The sequence below is a fragment of the Lygodium microphyllum genome, chromosome 9 (assembly GCF_053477565.2).
Source record: "Lygodium microphyllum isolate KBCC chromosome 9, Lygodium_microphyllum_v1.1.10, whole genome shotgun sequence".
In the NCBI taxonomy this organism is placed as follows: Eukaryota; Viridiplantae; Streptophyta; class Polypodiopsida; order Schizaeales; family Lygodiaceae; genus Lygodium; species Lygodium microphyllum.
The window spans coordinates 131986890-131995153 of NC_141143.1; the positions used below are offsets into that span (position 1 = coordinate 131986890).

General features: G+C 42.1%; 1 pseudogene; it reads left to right on the forward strand.

The window, feature by feature from the left end:
* Nucleotides 1-7207: 7207 nt before the first annotated feature.
* LOC148031601 (putative rRNA-processing protein EBP2 homolog) lies at nt 7208-7777 on the forward strand (annotated as a pseudogene).
* The last annotated feature ends 487 nt before the right edge of the window (nt 7778-8264 follow it).

The window sequence follows — 8264 nt, forward strand, 5'->3', positions numbered from 1 at the left end:
GACTAAATGTCCTCCTCTTTATAGGGATCTCCCAGTGTTTTATGGGTTGCCAGATGAGGATCCGATGATTCATTTAAGAGAATATGACCTAACTTGCATTGCAAGTGGGTTTGACGATATACATCGGATGCTCGTATTCCCAAGTACCCTAAAAGGAGAGGCAAGGAAATGGTACTGGAGCCTCCCAAGAGGGTCGATCAAATCATTTGAGAAGACTTGTGATAGATTTCTAGAAGAGTATGAAAAGGAGCTCCCTATGATTCAGGTCTTAGGGCACCTTATGTAGTTTAGACAGGAGTCTTATCTTTCTGTTAAAGAGTATGCTAGAGCCTTTGATAGTACTCTTAGGCTTTGGCCAAGAAGAGCCAATGCACTACCAAATGATTTGCTATGTGAGCTTTTTGTGAATGGCTTAGAGATTAATACACAAATCCAAGTGGGACTGCGGAATCTTAAGTCGTTAAGGGAAGCAAAAGTGCATGCCATCGATTATGAGGATCATATTCAGAAATGTTGGGAAAACTTTTGGAGTTTTTTCCGCTCAGTACAAGTGCATCCTAGCTTCCAATCATTTCTGCAAGAAGACAGTTCACTTGTTGATACCAAGGTAGTCTATGAGGGGAACCTTGGTGGCCAAAATCTCAAAGTAGAAAATGGCCATCCTATGAGTAGTAATGACATGCCTCTCAGTGAACATGTTCCAAGCCATGTAAGTCCCATTAGGGCTTGCAACACTTCCATGAGAGATAGTTGTGATGGAAATATGGATCACACCAATGGGCCTATGAGTGTTGATAAGAATTTTGTGTGTGGTTCTAATTTTGTTGCTAGTAAGGCTCTTGAGAGACCTTTGGTGTTGGAATCATGCTTCTGGGTGGATGTTGTTCCCTCCAAGCTATGATTCTTTCTCCCAAAGGAGCCACTCAGCCACTTGAACGACCAGTTTATTCAGATTACAGTAAATGTGGGACATGCGAGCCCACTAAGGTTGTCCATTCAGCTCATAGTACCCAAGAAGGGATCGGTCTTATTGATGAGTTATTTGTGGAAAGGCTTGGACTTGTAGCTCTACAGGAAGAAAACCCTAAGATTTAAAAAAAAGAAAAAAAATACAAGATCAAGATTTTAGCTAACTTGCATGAGTAGCATGGGGTTAGTCGACCTATGATATGCTATCCTTGGCACCCTAGGTAGTCTGAGAGGGTGTGATGTATATGCCAAGGACATCAGTATTATGTGGACTAAAATGACCTATCTAGTTTTAAGCTAGGAAGGCTAGCTGCTTTGGAGATTACGTCCAGATCTCGTTAGGCCAAGAGGGCCAGTTGTCTGTTTAGTGCAGGTGCAGTTAATGGTTTCTTGTTTGAGTTCTGTGCTAGACAGGCTTGAAGAAAAGCTTGGAAGGAGCCTTTTGTTGCGTGGAAGCTTCTTGTGGCCCTATCCAGGTGATATATTTCCTTTATGAGTACAGTGGTTGTTATGTTATATGTGGTTGAGTACTTGTTAAGGGGTTTTTCGTTTCTTATTGGGGATCAGCGTCCAAGGCATGAAGTCCCGAGGTTTAGGTTAAGTATGTTTGAGGGAGGTCTGAGTAGTTGTTGCCTCCAATAACGACATTGTCGAGCACTAAAAGACCTGTTTTAGAAGGGAGTCCTAGTGACCCTGTTCTGCTAGCCTACTAGGCAGCTGTTCTAGGAGTTCTTGCTAGTTGTGAGGTAGTTAGAGAAGTCTGCCAGAAGAAAAATAATGATGATAAAGGAAAATAAAACCCTGAATATATTCAAGAAAATAAATAAATACGAAGGTGTGTAAAAAGGGGTTCTAACCCCTATCAAAGAAAATAAAAGAAAGAAAAATTTATAAGCAGTTGATCATTGCCTTGCGAAGGCCTGGTAGGTTCCTGGGGACGAGTCAGACCCAGGGCCGATGCCTTATCTTCCTAGGGGTGGCATCTTGCTAGCAAAGGAAAATGAGGAAGGTTGGAGCAAAAATAAAAGTGAGCGTTAAAAAGGATTAAGTGTCGCCTTGCGAGGGCTTGGTAGGTTCTTGGGTACCGAGATAGGTCCTGAGGCCGATGCCCTGTTCTCCTTGGGTCACTACGCTCAGCTCCCTCCTTTTTACATACCCATGTATGTCAATAAAATGAAACCCTAAAAGAAGAAATGTGGTAAAAGAAAATATTTCTTGCTCAGGCTATAGGAGTCCTCGCTTAGTAGGAACTCCTAGTTGTGTTGTCCTTAGTTAGGTAGGTAGTTTAGACCACCACTTAGGGCAACCTCTTTTGATAGTTCTTTCTAGTTTGGCCATGTTGGAGCACTCGGTTAGTGACTAGCTGCGGACCTTCTATCAGATCATGCTAGGCCTACTCCTTGTGGATGTCATGCCTTGGTTCTGTCAGGGGGTAGGGTGAGCATTGTGATGTGTTTAATATATATCTATTTTGTATCAGCTTGATGCTTCCTTTGGTTGTTTATGTGCAGATATATTCGTGGGATTCGACGGGATGAGTCGCCCTATCCCGTGGTCACCAATGAGAGTGGAATTTTGATGTCAAGAAGTGCTTAAAAATAACTAAAAATTACGAATATCAAGGGAAAAATATTCAACATCGAAGGCGGCAGCTCGATCTAGGACGATTTTAAGGGCCAAAGTGCTTAAAAGGCGCCCGAGCGACACTTGTTGATTTTTTATAATTTTTCAGATTATCGTACGGGTTGACAAGAGTTACCGGCCAATGCAGGATGCTGATCCGGATGCCCAAGATTTTTCAAAGCTCAATTCGGAGTCCGGATGGGGAAATGGCCACAAAATGGTCAAGATATGAAAAGGTGGACACTTGGGAGGCCAAAATTGAGTATGCCTTTTGAGTTTGGACCCCCCTCCAGAAATTTTATGCACCTTATGAAGCAAAAAACGTGGAGAGAGAATGAGGGATAAAAAAACGTGGAGGAAGATGGCGCCCGAAATTTGTGCTTCATGGCATGGAGAGGGTGCTGGCTGTGAATAACCCCCCCAATCGATTATGGGGCTTGAATCCCTCTTGGATGCTGACTCTATCGCTGTGCTTCGCTCCTCCAATGGCGGTCTCTGTGAAGAATTCTAATTTCATTCTTTCTCTCTCCTCCCTCTCTCTCCCTAAAGGCAGATTCATGTGGTGAAGAAGAAGAAGAAGAATGGATGATGGATGCTTGTCCAACCGAGACCAGATTGCTCCGTGGTTCAAGAAGATTGAAGATTGCTGATTGTGGACTGTCATGATGTCAAAGAGAGAATCAGGGAGAGAGAAAGAGGAGAGAGAGAGACTGCAGAGGAGAGAGAAAGACTGCAAGAAGAGAGAGAATAAGAGTGATGAGGAGAGAGAAAGACTAGATTTAGAGAGAGAAAGGCAAGAAAGAAGGGGAAGCCATAGAAGCTGTGAGCAAGAAGGGAGAGAAAGTCTGTAATTGTATTAATGTGTCAAAAAGATATGTAAAATTACATGTCCTCTCCTTTTATACCAATGTCAGTATGACATGGCATAATATGAATGTTATTTACACTAATTCCTTATTCTCATCTTCTTACAATCCATCCACACTCAAAATGAAGGTTTTTGTCCTAAAAAAAAAATATCGGACTTATTAGTATAGCCAAGTGGGGGGGGGCTGCAGAGTACTACTCTGTACAGCATTACAAGTGGTAAAGGAAAAGATTACCTAATACTCAATAGTAGTACTAATCTATACAAAAAGTCAAAATTAGCCTGTAGCCACTCGGATCAAAAGGAAAAGTTGTATCATTGCCATGCATTGGATCAACTTTCATAAGATTGAAATCAAATACTGCTGGAAGCATGATCATCATGATGGTACTCACTAACGAAGTCACCATTGCATGATGATCATCCAAATCCACATGCTGTCCATAATCTGCCTTCTTGAACTGAACTTCTTGTTGTGGACTCATACCAAAATGGTCTTCAACAAGATGTTCTCCATCATTTGCATCATAATATTCAAATACCAAGAATATTTTGGCAGACTTTGCCCTACATGTGGCTTGGTGATTACAAGATAGTGGCTTAGCACAACGATAGCATAAGCCCGCAGCATGCAGTTCCCGTATTGTATCACTAGTAAGGTGTCTAACAAGTTTAGCCTTAGATAGCAATTTACACACCTACTCATCACCATTGGTTAGCTCTATAATAGTTTTGACATGCTGCTCATAGTCATCTTGCTGTTCATGTATAACAGATGGCTGTTCATGCTCGTCATGTACTACAGATGGCTGTCCATGCTCATCATGTACAACAGATGGTTGTCCATGCTCATGACCATATTGCTCATGCTGTCCATACTGCATATGGTGATAATAGCCCTGTTGCACATCAGAGGGACAGTTTGGTTGAGCATATGCATTTGCTTCCACTGATGTTTGCTGCTCACATACATAAGCATGCTGCCTTTGATCATTAGTCCCACAGCATTGGTCATAATCACTTGCTTGTTGTTGATCAAAGCTAGAAGTGTACTAATAAGCATAACCATTTCTGTCACATCCATAAGAATTGGGCTGGTCAACTAAGAGAGCTTCACAAGTATAATCATAACTATTTTGCTGAAGAGATGGATTCTCATAAGCATAAGCATGTTGACCATAATAACCATTCTACTGCCAAGGTTCAATGGAATGATACTCTGCATTATGATATGGTACATCATATTTATAAGCATTAACATGTTGTCCAGATGTACTTGCATACTGCTCATATTCGTTTACATGTTGTTGCTGTTCATATTCATAAGATGCATGTAGATCATAGTGTGTACCATTAGCACATACATGTTGTCCATAAGCATAAGCATTTGATTCAGGTCTTGCTATTTTTTCCATAACCGCCTTTATAAGAGCAATACATTGATCAGCTAAAACTCCAAGTTTGTCAATTCTAGCTTGTGTTTGAAGCCAACCTTGTCCAAGTTTATCAATATTAGCTTGTGTTTGAAGCCAACCTTGTTCACTAGAGCTAGAGCTATTGTTCTCAGCTGCCATTGCAGTCAAGTTGAAGAGATATGTTGTTCCTTGAAAAATATAAGTCCAAATAAGGTGTATGATAGCTTGACTCGAAGGTTAGGATGTCTAGTATCAAGTAGAAATCCTGGTTTGAATTTAGGAGTAGCAATACCCCTCTCTGTTTAAGAATTTCCAGAACTATCCACAGTGAACTATTAGTGAACTGCCGGTACCAAATAGGCTCTAGCTTGAGAAATATGTGTCCAAATGAGACGTTTGATGGCTCCACTCGAAGCTTATGATGCCTAATATCACTTCCAGTTGTTCCTTTGTCATTAGAATGATGCTATTAATTTCTGTAGCAACTTTTCCAAATCTGTCCCTGTTTGGACTGCACCCTATTTTGGCACTCTAATGACCCTATTTTGCCTCGTAATCATTACCTTTCATCTAGGGAAAGTTGTTAGGCACTTAAGATCAGTAAGAACACTGATTAGACATGCACAAACCCTGCAAATACATCCTTGATACATCCAAGAAGTGCTCTACAAATAGCCCAACTGATCCTTACTACATACTCTCAACCACTTGATTAAGCAAAACCCATAAGCATTGAGAACTCCAATAGTTGCTTCAAAATGGAGCTAACCAAGAAACAAACTCCAATATAGCTTGAGTTGGTTGCAAGCTTCAAAGTACCCGATGAATTGAATCATACCAAGTAGATTAAAGGTAAGAAGATATCCAATTACTTGAGCTTGCTTGATGAACTCCTCAAAGCCAATCTTGTAGTAAGAATGCTTGAACCAAAATAGTAGTATATCCCAGCATCATACTCTACTCAATAATGCTCCAATGGTATTCCATGAACCATAGCTTGTTGAAGAAGAACCAAATGATTATCCCCTATGCTGAAACATTGTTGAATCTCTAGACAATGTGACTTCTTCAGTGTATACAGATTCCAAAGCCATAGTCTGCTAAGAATACTGTTCCAACCACGGGATTGATCTTTGCAAGTCGTTGGGGAGGAGTGAAACCTGGAACACCAGGCCTGGAACACTATGAATCGGTACTAAGATATCCTGTCCAGGAAGACTAAAAGCTAACCATGCCCTGAAAGAAGGGATGAGAATGGTGGAGCTGAGATCTAAGAAGAGCAATAGTTGTGGCGGAGTTGAACATTGGATTCCTCTTCTAGCTATGACAGTAGCGAAGCACTTTGACACACAATACTTCTATCAAAAGCGCTCCTTGCTTCAAGTTGTCTTCTATGGCATAAAGGAGAATGCAGATTGTGCTGGGTATGCATTCGCAGCCACTTTCAATCGTGTGACAAAACTTTCTTCTGAGTTTGTGCCTGGTATTTTAACTACCCTGACAGGCATGTCCAAAGTATCACATGTTGAAGAGAATTGTGCAATCATTAAATGTCCAGCAACAACTCATTGTTGAGCACCTCAGAAATCTTGTCCTGCTTTCTGACAGCAACAACAGCAACAACATCAACAGACACAACAATTGCAACCGCAACATTTTGGTGCTATCATGCAAGAGGGGTCTGCTATACAGCAACCTGTTCAGCACCAGCAAACAGCAGCAGCCTTTGCAGCTCCAGCAAAATGCTCTAATGCAGCAGCGGCTGCAGCAATCAATATTGATTAAACAGAAACTGCAACAGTAGCAGCAGCTGTCTTTGCAACAACAGACTCCATCACTGCAGACATCAAGCTACGGATGAGCTTGAGTTTGCACATTCACTTCCAAGTTCTATCCAGTGAAGTTGCTGATTGGCCGGGCTTTATTCTTCAGTGGTTGCTTCCGGATCATGACAGTTCTAGCCATATTGTCTCTGGAGGTCGTCAATTTGAGTGGATTCAGGAGTATGACTTTGAAGAAGATGTGGCTTCATTTGAGGAGGATCTGCATTTCACCATCACATACACCGACTGGGAGTTGTTACATGAGTTTGATTTGCAGGCAGCAAATCACTTTGTTCTGGGATCTATTCAAGAAAGCCTAAGCAATGATCTGAATAGGAACTTCTGTCATCCGAGTGATTCTGCAGATGTGAATATGCTTTTGGAAGATCTGATGAAGTTGAAAGGAGGAGACCCGGGAGGTGACAACATGGAGGTCTTGCAATATCTTCTGGAATATGCAAAATTTTGCCTCGGAGAATGGCCCTCCTTGCGCATCCGATGAGAGAGAGATGGCGAAGGAGCTTCTTAGTAACGTGTCTGCGTATGGAGATGATGAAGATGAGGATGAAGACGATGACTCAGAGTCTGACGGAGAGGAGCTTGATGAAATTCCTGTCCAGGAATCTCGATCCAATGCGGTTTACAACTCCATCATCTTCCATGAAAAGCTTGAAGAGATCAGCTGGCCTGGTGACTTAGACTGGTTGCAAACTCTAACAGTCACATACAATGAGCCTGGTGACATCAACGTTAACGACGACCTAGCCAGAGAGATGGCCTTCTACACGTAGGCCCTCGAAGGCACCCACGAAGCTTACATGAAGCTGCAGAACCTCGGGATTCCCTATTTGCGCCCTCCCGACTACTATGCAGAGATGGTCAAGAGCGATACACACATGCTTAAGGTCAAGGACATGTTGCTTCATCAGCAAAAGCAGGTGGAAGAAGCTGAAGAGCGTCGCAAATCCCGAGAGGCAAAGAGATTCTCCAAGGAAGTGCAGGCCCAGAAGCTCAAGGAGCGGGCACAGCAGAAGAAGCAGAACATTGAGTTGGTGAAGAAATGGAGGAAGATGAGATAGGACAACGATTTTGCTCTCTCTTCACCAAAATACCTTCAAAATTGGCTTGAGGTTAAAAAAAATAAGTTGCCATCTTTGTCTTTTGGCCTCCAAATTTGGTCAAACCTCCAGCCATAGTTGTGTAAACTCCCAAGAAAGCTGCCATCTCTATAGTACTTCTTGGCCGCTGGGGTTCTTCAATGCTGTACCTGTGCACAGTAAGGTTTCCTGAAACTGACAAGAAACTAAATGTAAAGAAGCAGAAAGAAAGGAAGGATCTAAAACTAGGCTCCGATACCACTTGTCAGAGAGAGAACCAGGGAGAGAGAAAGAGGAGAGAGAGAGACTGCAGAGGAGAGAGAAAGACTGCAGGAAGAGAGAGAATAAGAGTGACGAGGAGAGAGAAAGACTAGATTTAGAGAGAGAAAGGCAAGAAAGAAGGGGAAGCCATAGAAGCTGTGAGCAAGAAGGGAGAGAAAGTCTGTAATTGTATTAATGTGTCAAAAAG